The following is a 22,957-nucleotide window of genomic DNA, read 5'->3' on the forward strand; positions in this document are numbered from 1 at the left end:
CAGGCCACCCCCCCACATGACGCCACTAAGAACACATGGGGCCCCATGTGACCCAGCGGCGACCAATGGAGGCAGGGTACCGGCAAGGCTGGGGCGCGCAAGTGTGGCAGGGAGGCACCGGAACAGCCATGTCTAGTAGTGGCAAGCAAAGGGGCATGACACAATATATAATATATAATATATCATAATATAATAAAGGGATATGGGAGAAAAATATACATATAAATAGGCTGCAAATGAATGGACTTGGGGTACATGCATATACAAACAATAATAGGATATAAGACAAAAAATATATATATGGCATGGGATACATGATCGTCTATGTAACGACCGTACCAAACAATATGTCTGCCTATATCATTATTATCGTCATAAATATGACTTTCTTCCCATTTGAGCTTGACAATATTGGCTAAGGAAGGTGAGAATTTCACACCCATACTGACGCCTTTCAGCTGTTTGAAAAATCTGTTATGAAAACTAAAATAGTTATGGTTTAACAAAAAATCCACAGCGGATATCAGAAGATTTTTTATGTCACTCATTACTGTAGGTAGAATATGTATCCAGATAATATGTCAAACTGGATAATGCCACAGAGTGAGGGATTGATGGGTATAGACTCACTACATCGCATGTTAGCCATGCATATTCCTCCTTCCAGTGGAATTGATCAAAAACTGCAGTTACATATTTGGAATCACGTATATAGCTCGGTGTATTCTGCACCAAAGGTTGCAGGCAATGGTCCACCCAAGATCCCAATCTTTCCCCTATGGAACCAATACCTGCAACTATTGGTCTCATAGGGGGAGGGAATACATCTTTATGAATTTTAGGAAATGAATGATAGATTGGAGTGACAGGATGATCATTTTTAAAAAATTCTGCCAATCTGTCATCCAAAACATTCATATGAACCCCTTCCAACAACAAATTATGAAGCAATGAATTATACTCATCAGTAGGATTAGAACTAAGTTCAAGAGAGGTCTCCTTATTTTCCAAATCTAACAAATTCAGTTTTTTGTATAATCCTGTATCCAAAAGCACTATAGTCTGGCTTTGTATACAGCAGAGCGCATGAGCGGCCTGACGTTTTGGTAGGCTACAAGGTGATGGCGTCTTTATGTATTTATAAGCACGCCCCTCTGGGCGGCACCTACTTGCATGACATCAATTACCTTGTCAGTCTCAGGTTAATGGTGACCGCACATGCGCCGCATTGCTTTATGCACCAGATCTATTGCACTATAAATAAACTTCTTAACTGAGTGTGTACCATCGCCCTAACGAAGGAGCTTTTCGAAACGTGCGTCGGGGCGCATTCAATTGGCATACCGCTTCTCCCACCGCCTCTTCCACTTGGTTCCGACTCCTAGGTATTACACTACGCTGCAATTTTTGGCCCATTTCTACTACATAGCGCACTTTCATTGCAATGTGTGCTCTCTTATTTTGGGCTCCATTATTTTTACAAGTAGTGCATTAGTCTATTTAATGAGCTTTACTTTTTGGCCCATTGTTTCTTTAGCAGCAATCAATTACACCTTACATTGTGTTTTTTTCAGGCCCATTTTTTCTAAATAGTGCACCTTCACCACCTCAAGGTGTTGCTTTTTTAGGCCCATGTTTACTATATAGTGCACTCTTATTGTAATGTTTTTTGATTTTGGGTTATTTTATTATTGTTTAGGCCCATGTTTACTATATAGTGCACTGTTATTGTAATGTGTGTCTTTTGATTTTGGGTCATTTTATTATTTTTTCTGGTATATTTTCATACAGTGATCATTTTTGCACCGATTGTCTTGCACTTATTTTTGCACATTTTTGCTGTGAAATATAGGGATCAACAATGTGGGCTCATTCTTTCTACTTGATTTGTCTGAGTGGTAGGGAGATTTTCATTATATGACTTTTCATAATATTGTGCTATTATTCTGTGCGGCTTTGCCTCTAGTATCAATTTTACATTATTATTGTATGCTGTTTGGTCAAATTTTTTATTAATAAAGGCCTATTTATTAAAACTTTGCATTTTTTGATTTACACGTATGTCCAACTCCAGGTTCTTTGTTACCGTCATCAGTTGGTTTTTTGTATTGTATACCGGATGGTCTGCTATCCAATTTTGAAAGGGGCACACTATTTTTTAGTTAATTATTAATATTGGATCAGGGCAACTGATTTATTGTAAACATTTGCTATTGTGTTCTCCCTTTATTTTTCTTTGTTACACTAGTCAGAAGTGCTTGTGAGCATATGTATCTTTGTCAAATCAGTGACCATAGCCCTTGGTGACTTTCATGTTTGTTACACTGTGTTGTCACACTCGCCCCTTACAGGCCTTCATCGGACGGAGGTGGCAGGATATAGAGATACCCAGGACATAGTGTAATCAGGGAGGATTATTTAGATCCTGGATATTAGTAGCAGTAATTGAATTGTTACTATTGGTTTCTTATCTTCTTGTTGACATATGAATTTCACTGATATTTGTCAGACTTCTTATAAGTGGGTAGAAATCCATTGTGCTCCAGGATTTATATTGAATAGTCCTCATTTTGTTTGTCTTTAAGAATTTCATGTAACATTATGGGACTTTATCCCATAGATATTTATATTTTAAGATCTTGTCCTCATTATAAGGCAGAATTGTTATTGACCATTTTATCTGATGGCTGGAAAGTTATTAAGATTGTACCAAGAGGGTATCCATGGAATGAAACTGGATATGGTCCTTTCTCATCAGGTACCCAGAGAGAACAGTCTTCAGATCAGATGTGCAATGTGTAAGGGTACCGTTACACTTAGCGATGCACCAGCGATCCCGACAACGATATGGATCGCTGGTGCATCGCTAAGTGGTCGCTAGTGAGCTGCCACACAGGCAGATCTCACCAGCGACATCGCAGGGGTCGGGGGTCGCTACTTACCTGTCAGACGCGGCGATCCTGGCGTCCTCCCGCCCGGCTCCACGCCTCGCTCGTCGGCGTCACAGGAAGCGCAGCAGGAAGTGGCCGACGAGGAATGGTCCAGGGAGTTCTCGCGTCACCAACGATGAGCAGCGGGGGAGCGCGTCGGAGGTAAGTATCTCATGCAGCGATATCGCTGCAACGTCACAAAATCGGTGACTTTACAGCGATATTGCTAGCGATATCGCAGTCTGTAACGGGGGCTTAACTTATAGGCCTAACTCATATATGTTATAACAAATAGAGAGTAAACATTGTAGATCCCTGACATTGTCTTTACAATCTTGAGCAACTAGGAGAAGGCACCACCCAGAGCAAACAGTCCTGAGGTGGGGAGATAAGCTGTGAGCATGAGGATTGCTATGGAATGTGGTTGTGGTTCTAAGATAAGAAGGGACCACTAGAGGAGCTGAGGGTGTCCCTGGACAGATGGGTTGTATTTGATGATAAAACTTACTTTGATAAAATGTAAAAATTGGGTACTTGAAATGGAAAAGTGTAGAGAGGAAAAATTTAATTTGGCTAAAGTAGAAATACATTTATAAAACACTGTATTTCCAGAAGTAACGCTCCTTGTGGGAAGCCATGAGGTCACTTTTCTTGTTGATTCAGGAGCCACTAGGACCTTAGTAATACAAGAGAGACCCATTATTGGACTGTCTGCTCCCTGCATAGTGGTAAAAGGAGCAAGTGGTAAGACACAGAGAACCATTGTCTACGCCTGTGGAGATACCGGACCCTCGGCACAGGTAAAAGTGTATTTATACAAATTAAATTATCAACTGTGTCCCTGTAATCTTCTTGGGAGGGATATGATGCAAGCCCTGAGCCAGGGAATAATTCCTGTTAGAATGATAGAATCGTAGAGTTGGAAGGGACCTCCTGGGCCATCTGGTCCAACCCCCTGCTCAAAGCCGCATTCCCTAAATCATCCCAGACAGATGTCTGTCCAGCCTCTGTTTGAAGACTTCCATTGAATGAGAACTCACCACTTCTCGTGGCAGCTTGTTCCACTCATTGATCACTCTAACTGTCAAAAAGTTTTTTCTAATATCTAATCTGTGTCTCCTCCCAGTTTCATCCCATTGCTTCTAGTCTTTCCTTGTGCAAATGAGAATAAAGATGATCCTTCTACAATGTGACAGCCCTTGAGATATTTGTAGACAGCTATTAAGTCTCCTCTCAGTCTTCTCTTTTGCAAGCTAAACATTCCCAAATCATGCAACCTTTCCTCATAAGACAGGGTTTGCAGACCGGTCACCATTCTGGTCGCTCTTTTTTGAGCTTGCTCCAGTTTGTTGATGTCTTTTTTAAAATGTGGTGCCCAAAACTGGACACAATATTCCAGATGAGGTGTAACCAAAGAGGAGTAGAGGGCAATAATGACTTCACGTGATCTAGACTGTATGCTTCTGTTATGACATCCTAGAATTGCATTTGCCTTTTTTGCTGCTGCATCACACTGTTGACTCATATTCAGACTGTGATCTATTAGTCTACCTGTCTTTTTCACATGTGCTGTTGCTTAGCCCTATTCCTCCCATTCTGTATATGCTTTTTTCATTTTTATTGCCCAGATGTAGTACTTTGCATTTTTCCCTGTTAGTTGCTGCCCACTGCTCCAGTTTATTTATATCTTTTTGAATCCTCTCTCTCTCTCTTCTCTAGTATTAGCTATCCCTCCTAGCTTTGTGTCATCAGCAAATTTAATCAGTTTACCCTCAATTCCTTCATCTAAATCGTTGATAAAGATGTTGAACAATACAGGGCCCAGGACAGAGCCCTGTGGTACCCCACTTGAGACATTCTTCCAACTGGATGTGCAGCCATTTACGACTACTCTTTGGGTCCGAACACTAAACCATTTATGAATCCACCTTACAGTTGCCTTGTCCATTTCATACTTAGTCATTTTTTCAATAAGGATTGTGTGAGCTACTTTGTCAAATGCTTTGCTGAAGTCAAGATATACTATATCTACAGCATTTCCCTGATCCACCCAATCAGTGATTCCGTCATAGAAGGAAATTAAGTTAATCTGACATGACTTATTAGTTACAAACCCATGCTGACTCTGTTTAATCACTTCATTCTTATCCAGGTACTGACATACATGTTGTTTAATAATTTTGATGGGTTTGACCTTTTGACCTTTTATCTCTCAATGGGAGATCAATATACTGGAGGGTTGCCAGATTATTGGTTTGAGGCCTACTCGAGTAGTGGACAAACACACACAAAGACAGGGCACATATCTGCAGGAATGTCTAACTGCCAATTTAATGAGGTATCTTAAATACTCATTTGAGTAGGCGGTTACATTACATCATCGTATTTCATTGGACAATTGATTATTCAACAGTAAGCATTGAAGAAATTCAGAGCATTACAGCAGCAAGGCAGGAACAAGTACAGATACAGATGCATAAAGGCATTACATTGACAGTAGATAGGTACATATAGGAAAAAAAAAAAAAAAAAGTAACCGGGCAATCACAACTTTGGATCTGGTTTGGAAATGGTTTTAACCAATCATATTCATATTCTATAACCAATCAGATTGTACTTAGCTGTTAATTATTAGATACTTTCGGGAATTTCCAGAAAAAAGGTGGAAACAGGTGTTGGTTATACAATACGCTAATTAACCTGTCCTACCAAGGGTTCATAGCCCCTTTATCTATAGTGATTCATCTATTCCTAACATTATGTACTTATTAGGCCTACATGGAACTTGTGATATATCCTCCAGTCACATGAATCATAAGTGTTATTGAGGGTTACTGAGTGCTACATCCTCGTTATCTATCTAGTATGTGGACTCTATCCCCTATTGGGACAACTGGTTGCAGCAAGTTGTTCATCCATCATGTAAGTTTCTTCATGAAAATAAAGTTATAGGTAATTATAATGGAGAATCATCGTGAGACAGCATTTTCATATACAGTGTGTGCATATGAGACCCCAGAAGTACATAAAATGATAGAGAACTTATAGGATTCCCTATCAATTTGTTCAAAGATCATTCCTGGTATAGAAGTCAGACTCACCGGCCTATAGTTGCCTGGGTCCACCTTCTTCCCCTTTTTGAAGATAGGAACAACATTTGCTCCTCTCTAGTCTTCTGGGACTTCTCCTGTTCTCCAAGAATTTTCAAAGATTATGGAGAGGGGTTCAAAAATTTCTTCTGCTATCTCCTTCAGCACTCTGGGGTGTAATTCATCTGGACCTGGAGACTTGAATTCATTTAGGTTAGCTAAGTGTTTCCTCACTATCTTTCTGTTTATAGATATCCTGGATTCTTCTATTCCCTTAATAGGACAGTGAAGAACAGTTGAGCTTACATTTCCTTTCTGAGAGAAAACAGATGCAAAATAAGAATTTAAAAGTTCAGCCTTCTCAACATCCTGTCTTACCATTTCATCATTTTCATCCTGTAAAAATCCTATAGCATCTTTGACTTTTCTTTTTCTTTTGACATATCCCCAAAATCCTTTATTATTGGTTTTGACGTCTCTTGCAAGCCTCAATTCATTGTCAGCTTTAGTAATCTGATTTGTGCCCTGCGGGTCCTGCAGATAGCATTATATTCTTCTTTAGATATGCCTCCCTCTTTCCATTTTAAAAATATTTCTTTCTTACTTTTTAGCATGTGCTTAAGTTCTGTGTTCATCCATCCTGGCTTCCTTAAATGCTTCCTATTCTTCCCTCTTTTCGGAATTGTTAACAATTGTGCTTTGAGAATTTAATTTTTCAAGATTTCCCATCCTTCCTGGACATTTTTGTCTTTAAGGATATCCAGCCATTGGATCCCTCCAATTCTCTTTCTGAATCCCTTAAAATCTGCCTTTCTGAAATCTAACCTTGACGTCTGAGTCTTCACAGGTCTTCCTCCTCTAGTTATCCAAAATTCTAACATAGCATGGTCGCTACCTCCTAGGGTCCCAGCCACTTTTACCTCCTCAACCATTTCCTCCCTGTTTATAGGGATTAGATCCAAGGTAGCAGTTCCCCTTGTTTTCTCCCCTACCTTTTGGAAGATAAAATTGTCAGCAAGAGAGGATAAGAATTTCCTTGACCTGTTAGTTTTGCCTGAGAGAGATTCCCAACAAATGTCTGGATAGTTGAAATCTCCCATGACAACTATGTCATATTTTTTGGAGAACTTGGCCATCTGATGCATAAAGAGTTCATCCATATCTTCGGCTTGCACAGGCGGCCTGTAGTAAATGCCTACAATGGTGTCCTTTCCATTGTTCTGACCTTGTATTTTTACCAAAACAGTTTCCACAGAACTCCCAGTCTCTGAAGCTTCAATCTCTGTGCAGATATACACGTTTCTAACATACAATGCGACACCCCCTCCTCGTTTATCAAGTCTGTTTCTTACAAATAAGTTGTATCCTTCTAGCCTTGTATTCCAATCATGTGTATTGTCCCACCAAGTTTGTGATTCCAATGACATCATATTTCTTTTCCTGTGTTAGTAGTTCCAATTCTTGTTTGTTGCCCATGCTTTGTGCATTAGTATAGAAACATTTTAGTTTGTGATTGGTTTCTCTTTCTCCAATATTTTTGTTATTTAGATTCTTTTGTCTTTGTTCTTCCTTCCCACTTCTAATATCAGAGTTCTCAATAGCATTTGTCAGGTGTATGGCTTTTTCTGGTCTTTTACTTCCTTTCCCACATTGTTCTAGGTTAAAGCTCTCCTGAGGAGTGTAGCAAGGCGACTTCCAAATACATGTTTTCCAGTCTTCGTAAGGTGCACCCCATCTCTAGCAAGTAGTCCATCGTATAGGTAATTCACTCCGTGATCCAGAAATCCAAATCCTTGCTGATGGCACCATCGACGTAGCCAGATGTTCACCTGCAGAATCTTATTCCACCTCTTTGTTCCATGGCCATCCACTGCTGCTGCAGGACTTCAGGTAAAATCCATGGCTGAGACAATAGTGATCCAGGGGTATGGAGAATCCAGATATTATTATAGTCTAGATCTAATAACTGCAGGACCATCCTCAGTTACTGAGTTCTTCATCAAGGAAGCAGTAGATAAAGGTACACAAGTGTAGATGTTCACACACCTGAAGAACTGCACTGCACCATGTACTACAGGTATTTAGGGGTCCTGATGTAAAATATGAGAATTTTCATGCTCTAGATTGTTCTTTGCACACCGTATACTGGGATTATAAAGGGAACTGTGATATCAGTTGTAAACTGTCAGAACAGAATTAAATTGTTTTTTGCTTTTTAGAGGCACTGTGCCACATGTCTCCCTCTCCAGATGTAAAGGTAGATCATGGAAATTCCTTGGTGATTTTGTTGGAGTGTAAGGAAAGTAACGATGGGAGGATTTGGGTGATGGCTCATTTTACAATGCCAGACTGCAGGCATGTTCACAAGTACTGAAGTGGAACACCAGTTCTAAACCCAGTGTCCACCTGCAGCGAGGCAGGGGAGCGAGTGAGAAATGCTGATCCTTTCCCAGAATTAGAGGAAGAATTGACCACATACCCAGAATCTTTGTGGTCCACATGACCTGCAGACGTGGGATTGATAAAAGAGGTGATTATATCCTGTTCAGCTCACCTTGTAACACAGCCTTGTTTCCAGTAGGGAGGGCGCCCCCATCTGTAAGCAAGGCTGTGATTCCAAGAGCCCCCACACTGCCAGACCCCCATACTCTGCTGAATGACTGGAGGCCGGAAAATAAGGTCTTTACAGTGATAGATATCAGTAATGTCTTTTTCAGCATCCTGGTACATCCAGATAGCCAGATTTGGTTTTGCATTCACATATAAGGGGAGCAGGTATATGTGGCGCCCCTGAGGGTTCAGTTGCCACAGAGGTACTGCACCTCCTCATGAGGTGTGGTACCCCACCATCCAGGTAAGGTGGAGACACCTGACCACACTCCAACACCTACATCCCACACAACATAGTAATGTAGCAAAGCACCTTTGGTGGCTCCCTGCTTGGAACACGAAGAATGCTGGGAGGTGGGTGGAGCTTAGTCTGCACAAAAGAGCGGGAGATCATTAGGATTGAGGGTAGTTGGTCTGAGGAGATCCCCAGAGTGGGATGGATGAAGGAAGTGCTGCAGCAGACCTCAGTGACCTGGGTCTGCTGGCACAGGAAAGAGATATTCAGAAAGCCTAATTCTCCATAAGAAAGATAGTTTTGTATGGAACGTAAGGAGAAGAAGAGAACTAAGGACTAGGGTTAGAGCAGAGCCCTTCCTCAAGTTCTCAGCGCATGGCCGGGGTCCGGTCCCTGAGGTAGTATGGATACTAATGGTCCTGCAGCAGACACTGGAGGAATAGAAGTTGTCATCACTTTATTCCCACACAAGACTTGGGGGGCACAACAGCAACGTGAGTGAGCCGGGACTTAGTAGCAAGGAGTCCCCAAAGCAGGCTACAGCTGTCTGCCATACAAGTAGAGTTCTAAGAAAATCTGAAAGGAGGAACTCCAGTGTAACTCAGTACTGTGAGTACTTCAAATAGGCGCTAGAAGGGAGACGTTCAGGAAAGGCACATGTTGGCAAAGTGTTGGAACGGAGTACTTCATCTTGCCTGGAAGTTGGCTGAGCTCCTGACCTGGAGGACATGGCACGGATGTGGGCACCTGTACGCACAACAGACTGTGAGTAAAGCTTTGGAACTACATGCCCTGGTGTCCTCCACTTATTCCTGTGCCAACACACTCAGCACTGCTACATCTCTGTGCCTAATACTGCACCATCTACGTTTCTTCACTACCTCTTCTTCTACTCTGCCCTGGGACTACAGCCCTACCTGTGGAAGGCCACAACATCATTGCTGCACCACACCATCTGTCCCAGAGGATCTGTCTGCAGCGTCGGTTTAACATCTTCATTGCCGAACACCACAGGTGGCGTCATGAATTATTCACTCATAAACTTTAAATCATCATCCACACGCTCAACATTCCAACATTCCCCTTTTATAAGTGACGCCCAAGGCCACGGACCGGGTTTCAGCTACCGTGACATCTCCCATTGAAACCAACGGGCCCGGTACCGAGTATCCCACGGTCCTGCCCCTGCCGACCGCAGGGGGCGATCCATATACGTTCACCAGAATCCCACAAGGGTACTGTGAATTACCTACTATTGCTTCCCAGGTAAAATCGGCTAACCTAGATCAATGTGAGACACCAGAAGGGAGCCAGATACTCTTATATGTGGATGACATGCTATTGGCATTAAAAACAAAAACAAAAAAAATTGGTAACCAAAGGGGTTTATCTTTAAAGATGCCCTATATGTATAAACTGCCCAGTAACCTCCTGAGATATGTCACAGTATTGAGCCATGGCATAAGCTATGTCTCAACAGGAGGGATGGTAGAGATCATATCTTAGGTATTTAGGATGTATGGCTTTACTAACTATTAAAAAAATTTGTTTAATCTGCATTACTTGTGCAAAAATAATTCCTAAGGGAACCTGAGACCAAAGAGAGGACAATGTCCTCACCCTGAATACTTATTCCAACACATTTGTATGGATTTTATTGAACTGAACAAGTGTGAGGGAAAAAGTCCGGCCTTGTTATTATGGATGCTTTCAGCAGGTGGATTGAAGCTGTCCACCCTGATGCTTTAATGGTACCGAAGGCCCTTCTAAAGGAAATCATACCCAGATTTGGGGTTCCAGAAAAAATATAGTAAACTAAATAATGTCATTATTAGCAAAAACATTGTCAGTTGAGTTAGGAAACCACTGTGCCTGTCATCCTCAGTCAGCCAGACTGGTTGAGAGACAGTGGGATCTTGAAAAATATGTTGACAAAGACCATGCAGGAAACAGGAAAAATTGGTTGCACTGTCTCCTATGGGTTGTACTAAATATGTATGTCACATGGACATCTGTAGTGCTGACTGTTATGAATGGGTCACCGAGGGAAAAAAAAACAACAAAGGCTAAGTCTCAGAAAACCAGAGAAGTTGGTAACTATGCAGACTGCAGATCCCTGATTCTAACCACACAACTAGAAGCAGTCGTGGAGCGTTCCTACGTTGGTCCTAGACGCCTCATCACAACCGGAGAGCTACATAAGCCTAAAGCAGGAAAAGAGGAAAACTAATTGCCCCAGAGCAGACCCCAAAGGAAAGACAGCCCCCCACATGTATTGACGGTGAAACAAGATGAAAACACACACAAAGGCAGGAAAATAGGCTGAGCAAACGATGGGGCCCGACTAACTAGAAAGGACAGGAAAGGAAAGCCACTGTCTGCAATCTGCCAAAAACCCTGCCAAAAATAATATCCAACACAACTGATAGCAAAATTAACCCTGAAGTCACTAGACTTCTCCCAGTATATCAGCACTCTGAAATATTCTGAGACAAATCAAAAAGAGGCCAATCTAATAAGGGACAAAAAAAGGCAAATTGGCAAATACAGATAAATAAAAGTGGAAATTCAGCACAGCCCAGCCGGGCTGGCTGACCACACAAAAAACTGAATTGACCAACAAGAGCAAGTGTGAACATTAGCAAAAACAAACTTAACTTGAGAAGACTGGACAGAGCTGAGTCCAAGACCTGAGAAGCAGACTGAATCACCAGCAACAGGATAGGGCGTCGGCTGTCTTATATCCAGTCTGATACTCCAGAGATCCAATCATTATCTTCCTCATCAGGTGGCAGATCACCACCAATTAAACCAACCTCACTACCTCCTGTCACCACCAGAGGGAGAACGGAAGGAGAACTCTCAACTGGTGGAGCAGAAAATGAGCTCATAACAGCTGACAGCCTTTGAAATCATATATGGGAGAGGGAGACCTTTTCTGTTACCTCAGCTAAAACTCTTTAGAAGGATAGATGAGGAAGTTGATTGTACATTAGCAGAATATATGGCTAAGGTATTAACTCACGAAGAAGTTTCTACTCGTAGTTTTGTTCCAGGAAACCCACTAACAAAACCTGAGATTATGAAACCTGCAGACTGAGTCCTTGTGAAACTGATAAAGAAAAGACACCAGCACCATCCTAAGTGAGAAAGTCCTTACCACGTCCTGTGGACTACTCCTACTGCTGAGCGCACCTCCTGGATCCATCTCTCACACTGTGAACTTGTCAGACAGGTAGGGACAGAGTAGGATCTGACCTGCTTGTCATAGTCCAGCTACAAAGGGAGGTTTTCCACAAGGGAAAGCTTGTCTCAAACTGGTGAAGTCTCCCATTCATTCCCCTGCCCGGACAAGACGGTCAGATCTAGGATGTGTACATCAGGGTTAGTCACATGTATATTCTTCGTGACCATAGTGATGGGAAATTGGACAGTAATAGACCCAGCAGGAGAGGAAAGTCCAGGGTGGTAGAATGATTTCAGATTTAAGACTTTAAATCTTACTTTTGAAATCGGGCAGGAGGCCGCCATGTTAGTGGATTTCTGTCTGTTGTATAAATGATGCAGAGATAGGGAACAAGTTGTGAAACTAGCCGAGTCTGATAAGTATGTTTGTGTTATGAGCTCTAATAGCAGAGGGGATGAATGTGTGTGACTGACGTAAAGCAGCATGGACAATTGTATCCCGAGACTATAGGTATACGCCTTATGACTACATAGATTTTAATGCCTGATTCTCCATTAGAAAAAAGGAGATCCCATTACACAAATAAGAATAATTGTAATCAGCTACTGAGAACTTTAAAAAACCTTAAGATGAGGGATCAAAGGTTATAGGAGCTGATATGTCAGGAACAGACCCAATAGGACATCTCTACATAGAAGTTCAGAATAATAGCATACATAGACCCAAGGAAGTTATGCCAGAGAGAACCATAACAGAGTCCATAGGGCTCATAGTTAGATTGTCTAACCTAACTTATGAAGATAAACTAGCTCTAGAGAGAGGCTGTGAGGAGAAGAATGAATGGTTAGAATGGCTTAAATACATTGCAGAAAGCTTAAGAAAAATTAAGTTATATAGTAAAACTTATGTCTGCTCAGAAAGGGGAGGAAAATGTAAAATGTTATCATTTTTATATCCCCCACTAGAGAATCCGGATATCCCACTACAGGTGGTTGCTAATCCTGGTAATTATACTTGTTTTAGTCTCCCAGGGCATGGGCACGACGTCGGAGAGCTCCAAGGCGACTCTTGTAGAGAACGGAACATTGTCTCCCACAGGGCCAAGTACTCAGCCATATGGTCAGACCACACTACCCTGAGAGCGGATGTATGGGGGTTATGCGGTGATAAAAGGATAAGAGCCTGACTACCACATGGTTCCCGAAGGGACTGTGCGGTGGTCCAGCTAATCATGCCGTTCCACCTGTTGTCAACAGGGATATGGCCAAAGGTATGTAGTGGGAAGAGACAGAAGTGTGAAACTCCACAAGGATCCTTCCATTCTAGTATCTACAGAGATGACATTGGAGTTCCCAGGGGAGTGACCACCGAGTACAAGGCTAGGAACCAGGTGGCAGCCGGGTGGGAATCCATAATTTGGTGGGTGACTATAAATAAAAATGTAGATTGGATAAACTACTTATACTATAACCAGCAGAGATTTGTTAATTATACCCGAGATGCAGGTAAAGGAATAGCTGAGGAATTAGGACCAACTCCTCTCATGGCATGGCAGAATAGGATGGCATTAGACAAGCTCTTAGCAGAAAAGGGAGGTGTATATAAAATGTTTGGAGGATTTTGTTGCACCTTTATCCCTAATACAGATCCTGATGGGAGTATCTCCAAAGCTCTTGATGGACTGACTGCCCTGTCTAATGAATTAGCTGAGAACTCTGGATATGACGACATATTCCTGGACTGAAGGATGGTTTGGGAAATGGTCCGGAGTATTCACTTCTGCGTTGACATCTCTTACCATCGTGGCCTTAGTGCTGATTGTTTGTGGACGCTGTGCTATTCTATGCATTAGAGGACTTGTTCAAAGACTGATTGACTCTGCCATAACAACAACTATGTATCAAGGAGCAGAGACCTTGGAATCCAATGAAACAATGAAAATTTTGGGACTCAATGATAAATATACTGAACATATTACTCTTCCTCAGATTATATGAAGATCTTCTGTGAAATCTGACAAAAAGAAATCTGTCCCCAATGTGTACAGATAAATGATTTTATTACAAGATGAGGGAATGTTATAATAATTGTAATAATGTTCTTTCTTTTATGTGCATGTGTGTAAGTATGTATATATATCATGATTGCATATAGGCCATTATTATGCTTAGACTGAAACTCTTTTCAGCTGATGTAATATATGGGTGTTACTTTTGGGTGTTACTGCTAGCTGGCTTTCCTAAATAAAGAATCATCACTTTTTGTACTCTGGTAACGTAGATAAGGATTGCTAACAGCTAAGCATATTCCAATTGTATGTACTATTTTTGCAAATGCAGTATTTTAAACGCCCTATTATTCTTCTACTTAAACTCTAAGAATCTGCATGGAGTCAGACAGATGACTGCTCACATATGGTGTGGTTGTCATTCTCTCTCCATGCCGGCATGACCAATAAAGAATCTTACTTATTCAGGTCTGGACAATTTCTAATTGGAAGACTAAAACTCCACTAACAGCCAGATCACAAGTCAGTCTGTTCTGATTAGTGTAGAGATAGGATGCAGCTGGAGTGAGGGACAGATAGTGACTGTGCACTCTGCAAACAACACTCTGTATACTCTGCATCCCATATCTGGGGTAGTACTGTATTAAAAGCCACTCTGTGTACTCTGGAACCCTTATCTGGGGTAGTACTGTGTTAAAAGCCGCTCTGTGTACTCTGCACCCCCCGCCTGTAGGAGTACTGTGCTAAAAGCCACTCTGTGTACCCTGCACCCCCCACCTGTGGGAGTATTGTGCTAAAAACCGCTCTGTGTACTGTGCACCCCCCGCCTGTGGGAGTACTGTGCTAAAAGCCGCTCTGTGTACTCTGCACCCCCGGCCTGTGGAGTACAGTGCTAAAAGCCGCTCTGTGTACTCTGCACCCCCCGCCTGTGGGAGTACTGTGCTAAAAGCCGCTCTGTGTACTCTGCACACCCGGCCTGTGGGAGTACTGTGCTAAAAGCCACTCTGTGTACTCTGCACACATTGCCTGTTGGACTATTGCACCATAAGCTGCTGTGTGTAGTCTGCACCTATATCTGTGGGAGTACTGTCCTTTAAGCCCCTGTGTGTACTCTGAAATCTCCTGTCTCTGAGAGTACTGTTCTTTAAGCTGCTGTGTGCACTCTACACTCCCCTGTCTGTGGGAGTACTGTCCTTTAGGGTACGTGCACACGCTGCTGAATGGGGTGCGGATTTGGCGGCGCAGATTTTGTAAAATCCGCAGGTAAATCTGCAGGTCAAAAGACCTGTGGTTTTACCTGTGGATTAGCCTGCGGTTTTGCCCTGTGGTTTTTCATCTCCACAATGGAGGAGATGGCAAACCGCAGCGGAATCCGCAGAAAGAATTGACATGTCAATTCTTTCTGCGGTTTAGAAACCGCAGGAAAACCGTGCGGAAAAATCCGCACCGCCTGCACTGCGGATTTCAATATCCATAGGATATTATGGTACTGTACACCGCAGCAAAAACTGCTGCGGATCCGCAGAGGCCAAATCCGCTGCGGAACCGCAGCAGAATCCGCAGCGTGTGCACATACCCTTATGCTGTCATGTGTACTCTGCACCCATATCTATGGGATCACTGTCCTTTATGCTGCCATGTGTACTCTGCAACTCCCTTCCTATGAGAGCTCTGTTATTTAAGACGCTGTGTGTACTCTTCACCCTCCCGCCTGTGGGAGTACTGTCCTTTAAACTGCTCTGTGTACTCTACATTCCCCTGTCTGTGGGAGTGCATTCCATTACGCTTCTGTGTGTACTCTGCACCGATACGTGGACCAGTAAGCTCGACCAGGGACGTTACATCTCCCTAACTGCCTACTAGGTAAATGTAGTGGTGGCTGGGACAGAGGCGGAAGGCGTTCTACCTGACATCCTACCACCACCTAGTATTGCTGGATGTTTATCTCTCCAGGTTGCCTCCTACTCATACCTTCACTTCCTCCACCGCCTCCTCATTTGGTCACAGGAAGACCTGCACCACCATCTTCAGCACAGCCAGGGGGAAACAGCAGCAAGCTATTCTTAAACTCCTGTTTGGGGGACAAATCCCACACCGTGCAGGAGCTGTGGATGGGGATCAAACAGCAGATGTGTGGTTGGTTCCGGTGTTCTATTGTTTACCCCAGATTCATTGTGTAGTTCCATATGCTGCTGGCACATTGCACCTTATTGATACATTTAGAGGAACAACACAATTGTTTTTTATATTTTCTGCTGTGTTGTCCAACTGTAAGGGGGTGACAGAGGCCGCCATATGCCTCCCCCTATAAACAGCATTGGCATGGAATATGAGCTGCTTCATAGAGTTTTATGAATGTTTACGTTATTATATTGTGTATGTACTTTACATTTACTTGGTATAGGAGTAGGGAAAGATATAGAAGGTAGAATAGAAGGGTAGCAGTAGGATAGGATAATATTGGGAATAGATTAGTGGGGCACAATAGAGGTAGGAAACGGAAATGCCAGGATAACCTTAGTTGAATAAGGGGTTCCAGGTTGGGAGGAGTTAGAGATGGGTGTTTTACAGAGCAGTGAATGATAGTGTGAGAATTCCTGTTTAGTGAGGACTAATGATGTAGCAGTGAGAGAGGGCAGATGGATAGCCCTGGGGGTGAAGATTGCTGAGGCAATGAGGGACCCCAGGCTGAGCAGCATGAGAGTGGTCACCATCTATTGAAGTAACCATTCCAAAGGAGATCAGGGGCTAATTGACGGAACTAGGCAGAGCTGAGCGCGCCTCTTACCTTTTTCCAATGAAAACCAGACAAGGGGAATGGGAGGAAGATGGTGAACCTAGGGGCATGGATGCCGCAAAAGGGAAAGGAGTATCTGTGGGACAGAGATTGTCGGAAGAGACAGGGATACAAGTATCTTCAGGAAGGAAGTTGTCAGAGAAGGCAGGAAAAGCTCAAGGAATGCCAATGTATGTGTTCTGTGCTATGGCTGTATCAAGAACCCTGCTTTCAAGTGAAGATGAACTGTTGAGTATGAACATGGAGTCTGGACTTTTTGTGTGAACTGTGGAACTGAAGCTGAGATTACAGAATCAGAAGAAACCCTGGATTCTAATGTGAGTGAGTGTTCTATTTGGTACACATCACACACAACAGACGGGGACTTTGTCTTTCCTTTGTGTCGTGCCAGGGTGTGGGAATGCAACAGCAAAATGCAACAGCACCTAACCAGGGATTGAAGCTTGAGGAGGACAATTTGCACATTCCTTACGGCACATGAATTTTTGCCTATAGGACATTATTGCAAGAAAGCTTGGCTGATTGAGTAGATTACACAATAAGGAAAAGACAGCAGATTACAGAAGAAGGAAGACACACACACCAAGTCAGCAGGATCTAGGAGCAACATGGCAGATGTGAAGAACCCTACTTCACCTGCCAATAGTGTAGACTACTCGCCCTTTTAGAAAAAAGGTGCGGGGTCTAGAAGAAAGAATTGCAACTTTGAAACTCAGCAAAGAAAATGAACACTTCCTAGACAGAATGTCATGATCCAGGTTGGATATGACAGAGAAAATGCACAAGTAACCTTTTTTTTCCTTTAGCTGTGTGCTAAAGTTTGGTGTTTGGCCCTGGTGGCCATTAGAGTCATTGCACTGTGGTGGTTTCAGTTCTAGTTCCCCCCCGGTGGCCATTAAGGTCATTGCGCTCTGGTTACCTTAGTTTGCGCACGTTATTATAAAACAGGTGTGATTGCTCTATAAAAGAGTGTCAGGTGTGGTAATCACTGTTGGTGATAGTCCTCAGTTACAAGCATGCCTGGGTGAAGGATGGAGCTGAAGGAGAATCCAGGCAGCTCAGTGAGAGTCCTGGAGTGGCAGTTATGGTGTATGCGAGGAGGGCTGGCATGGCTTGGTGGAGTTGCAGCTATGGTGTTAGCAAGGAGTTCTTGCATGGCTTGGTGGAGTGGCAGCTATGGTGTAGAGCTGCACTCATGATGCTGGATTCGGTTGCTGGAAAGCTGGACTCATATGCTGGACTCTGTTTCTGGACAGCTGCACGCAGGTGGTGGACTCTGTTTGCTCCAAAACTGCACTATGGTGTTGGATCCGGTCGGAGGAAAAGATGCACGCAGGTGGTGGGCTCTGTTGTTGGGAGCGTAAGCAACAGAGCAAAGCTAAGTGGTGTTTCCCTGTTTTGTCTCTTTTCCTTATGTGTGTTTTAGTGCAGTGGTGGGATTAGTTTCCGTACCGTCCACTTCACTAGTGAGGGTTTAGGTGCAGGTCGAGTCAGGGTTCTGAGGTTCCTGATCGGCGCCTGGTGCAGAACCGGCCTAGGGAATGTTAGGAGTGTAGAGACACTGACTCAGGGGAGTGCAGGAGGTCTTCACGTCCCCGTTCCCTATCGCAGGGCGCCATTGCTATTGTTACCCAGGTTTTCCCTTTTATTGTTTAAATTCGCCTTACTGGCGGCGGGGTTTCCAGACATACGTGTATTACCGAAATTCGCCTGTTGGAGGCAGCGTATCTAGCTGCACGTTTTATTATTTAAATTCGCCCAACTGGAGGCGGCGTATCCAGGGTCATGAGTGTCATCTAAATCCGCCCTGTTGGAGGCGCTGTGTCCAGCCACGCATGACCATGACACAGAATAGAAGCATCTCTACTGGTCACAGAAGGTGAGGAAAGTGTCAGAGAACCTCCAAAAGCAGATGAGTGGAAGCATGTGACCAAAATAAGCAAGGAGATCATAGAGACATCACCAACCACACAACTGAGAAACTGATACCAAGGCCTTGTGGAGGACGAAGATGGCACACCTAAGGATGAGGCATTACCAGCAAACACACAAGAAAAGGGCACAGAGCAACACCCAGAAGTGACAACAAAAGGTACAGCCAAGAAGTGAAGAAGAAAGGTGGTGGTGGGAGACTCACTATTGACAGGCACAGAAGCAGCCATCTGCAGATCGAACATAGCCACAAGAGAAGTATGCTGCCTCCCAGGTGCGAAGATCATGGATGTGACTGATAGGATACCAAAGCTCATCAGTTCCAAGGACGTCGATCCATTTCTTCTGATAAATGTTGGCACCAATGACACGGCAAGGAAGGACCTACCAACAATCTGCAATGATTTTGAAGAGTTGGGGAAGAAAGTAAGGCCCTGTGCACTCGGTGCAGATTCTGTGCAGTTCTGCAGCAGATTTGGCCCTGCAGAACTGCACGTGATGTACAGTACCATTTAAGGCTATGTAAAACAAAAAGCGCTGTGCACATGCTGCAGATTCTTCTGCGCAGATTTGGTGCGAAATAAAAGAAGCAGCACGTCGCTTCCTCTGTGCAGTTTTGCTGCAGTTTTCCACCTGCTTCATTAGGCCATGTGCACACGATGCATTTTTCCTGCGGATCCGCAGCGGATTTTGCCGCGCAGAAACGCTGCGGATCCACAAAGTGTACAATGTAAATCAATTAAAAAAAAAAATGCTGTGCAGACGCTGCGGTTTTTTCCACGCGGTTTTTGTGCTGTACAAAAAATGCAGCATGTCACTTCTTTTGTGCGGTTTTCCACCTGCTCCATTCTCCAAATCCGCAGGGGGGAAACCGCAGTGGAAAACCGCACAAAAACAGGAAGAAATCCGCAGGAAAAATGCAGGTCATTTGACCTGCGGATTTCTTCAAATCTGCGCGGAAAAATCCGCAGGAGGAAAATCTACGTGAGCACTTAGCCTTATAGAAATCTGCAGGTGAAAACTGCAGGGGAAATCCGCACAAAAACTGCACTAAAACTGCAGGTAAAGTGCAGGTCATTTTACCTGCAGATTTAGCAAAATCTGCGTGGAAAGTTCCACAGCAGAATCCGCACCGTGTGCACATAGCCTAAAGGAACTGGATGCACAGGTAGTTTTTTCTTCTATCCTTCCAGTAGACGGGCATGGCACCAGGAGATGGGACAGGATCCTTGATGCGAACAACTGGCTAAGACGATGGTGCAGACAACAAGGATTTGGATTCCAGGACCACGGTGTGAATTATCTGTATGACGGACTCCTCACCAGAGACGGACTACACCTCAACAAACTTGGGAAACACACATTCGCCAGAAGACTTTCTACACTCATCAGGAGGGCGTTAAACTTGAAGAAGAGGGGACGGGAAAAATAACAGACTCGAACATGAAGCCAGAAAATATACTGATGAATGATATGAGGTGTGGCAAAGAAGACCCAAGACAACAAACTATGAAGGGAGGTAAGAAAATGTCTAAAACAATCCACAGGAAGGAGATTGGAACAAAACAAAATCCTCTAAACTGCATGCTCACAAACGCCAGAAGCCTGACAAACAAGATGGAAGAACTAGAAGCAGAAACATCTACAGGTAACTATGACATAGTGGGAATAACCGAGACATGGTGAGATGAAAGCTATGACCGGGCAGTTACCTTACAGGGTTACAGTCTGCTTAGAAAGGATCGTAAATTCGGAGAGGAGGAGGGGTTTGTCTTTATGTAAAGTCTTGTCTAAAGTCCACTTTAAGGGAGGATATTAGCGAAGGGAATGAGGATGTCGAGTCCATATGGGTCGAAATACATGGAGGGAAAAATAGTAACAAAATTCTCATAAATGGTATATTCTCTAACTGGATCGCTGTGACCAGTGGGGTACCGCAGGGGTCGGTGTTAGAACCTCTTCTCTTCAACATATTAATTAACGATCTGGTAGAAGGTTTACACAGTAAAATATCGATATTTGCAAACAATACAAAACTATGTAAAGCAGGAGGAGAGAAGGTTTCTCCACGAACATAGGAGAGGAACCTTTAGAGTTAGGGCAGTGAGAATCTGGAATTCCCTGCCTGAGGAGTTGGTGATGGTGAACTCAGCCGAGGGGTTCAAGAGAGGCCTGGATGTCTTCCTGGAGCATAACAATATTGTATCTTACAGTGATTAGGTTCTTTAGAAGGACGGAGATCTGGGGATTTATTCTGACGGAATTTAGGCTGAATTGGATGGACACATGGCTTTTTTCGGCCTTGCTAACTATGTTGCTATGTTAATATGTGAATCATTATTCTATATGGAGCACTATGTGGTCCATAATTCTGTATGGAGCAATATATGGGACTCATTATTCTGTATGGAGGACTGTTGTGAGTTCATTTTCCCCTTCACCTGTGATGTCTGATGAACTCCCTCTGCTGGTGAAGGGAAGTAGTGAAATTGATTCGGATGGGAAGAACCTGTCATCTGAACAGGTGGAGTGTGATTGGACATCCGGAACCTCTGAGTGGATATAAGGCAGCCGACACCCTGCTTTGTTGCTGGTGATCCTTTCTGCTCTGAGCTCTGGCATCCAGTTTAGTTCCTGTCTACTAAAAGCTAAGTTTTTGCCCTGCTATTATTCCATGAGATTTTGTCTGGTTTACTTAGTGTTTGCATTCAGCCAGTCCTTGCTGGGACTGGCTGAATTCCATTTTTGTCTCTGATCAGTTGATCTCTTTGCTCTGTTTTCAGAATATACCTGAGTGCTGATATAGAGTTTTTGAAGCCTAGCGACTTCAGGGCCTTTTTTCCTATCAGACTGTTGGGACATTTTTGGTAGGGTTTTTGCGGATTGCAGCCAGCATCTTTTCTGTCCTGTCCTATCTAGTTAGTTGGGCCCCATCGTTTGCTCAGCCTGTCTTCAGTCTGCGTTTGTGTTTCATCTGTTTTTCACCGACAATACATGTTGGGGGCTGTCTATTGCTTTGGGGTCTGCTCTGGGGCAGTTTAGATTTCCCCTTTCTTTCTTTAGGCTTATTTAGTTCTCCGGCTGTGACGAGGGGTCTAGGACCACCGTAGGAACCCCCCACTGCTACTGTTAGTTGTGTGAATAGGATCAGGGGTCTGCAATGCGCTAGTTACCAACTTCTCCGGTTTTCTGGACTTAGCTTGTATTTTTGTTTTCTCCTCCTCCGGTGACTCATTCATAACAGAGGACTATGCGGTGCCCATAATACTGCATGGATGACTATGTAGAGCCCATAATACTGTATGTAACCTCCCTTCTCATGTACAGCACCATGTAATTAATTGTGCTGTATAAATAAATAATAATATTGAGCAATATATTGGGCTCATTTTTCTGTATGGAGCAACATATGTGGCATATTATTCTGTATGGAGCGCTATGCGGTGCCCATAATACTGTATGGAGCTCATTATTCTGTATGGAGGACTATACTGTCCGGTTTCTGAGCGATTGTATAATTTACAATAGATATCGCTTATGTAATATAAGTAAGTGAAATCTTGTACTATAACCTAGATTTTTCTGCCATAACTGTTTCTCATGAATCATGGTATGTGTTAAAGGAGCCCACTGAGACCCTTTCTCCCGGAGCCCATGAAAACCTGGAGATGGCCCTGCCTCTCTCTATTGTACTGGGGGGGCTGGTAACGTATCTCTATACTACTAGGGGGCTGGTGACCTCTCTCTATACTACTGGAGGGCTGGTGACCTCTCTTTATAGTACCAGGTGTTAGGCGTCGGATTTCTGACTCTGCACAGCAGGAATCCAGAGCCGTACATACAGCGGTCTCCCATTTCCCTCCGACCGCTCAGGGTTCTACTCAGCAATCTCAGTGATCCAGGCGTCCTGCTCAGACCCGCTCTGTGAGTCTGGATGTTGCTGCCACCTCTGGTGCAGCAATGGTAGCGCAACCTGCTTTGCAGGGAACCGCTCCAGAGGCTAAGTCCTCTCGCCGTGCTACTGGGCATGCCCGCAAGATGACCTCTCAGTGGAGAACAGGGGTCACATGCTCAGGTCCTGTGTCAGATCTGATTGGTCCTTCCCAAAGTACTGGAAGGTCCCAGAAGCGCATGGCTATAAAAAGCCCGCATGGTGCCTCGGCCATGCG

The sequence above is a fragment of the Dendrobates tinctorius genome, unplaced genomic scaffold (genome assembly GCF_039654945.1).
Source record: "Dendrobates tinctorius isolate UK_male_01 unplaced genomic scaffold, ASM3965494v1 ptg000173l, whole genome shotgun sequence".
Lineage (NCBI taxonomy): Eukaryota > Metazoa > Chordata > Amphibia > Anura > Dendrobatidae > Dendrobates > Dendrobates tinctorius.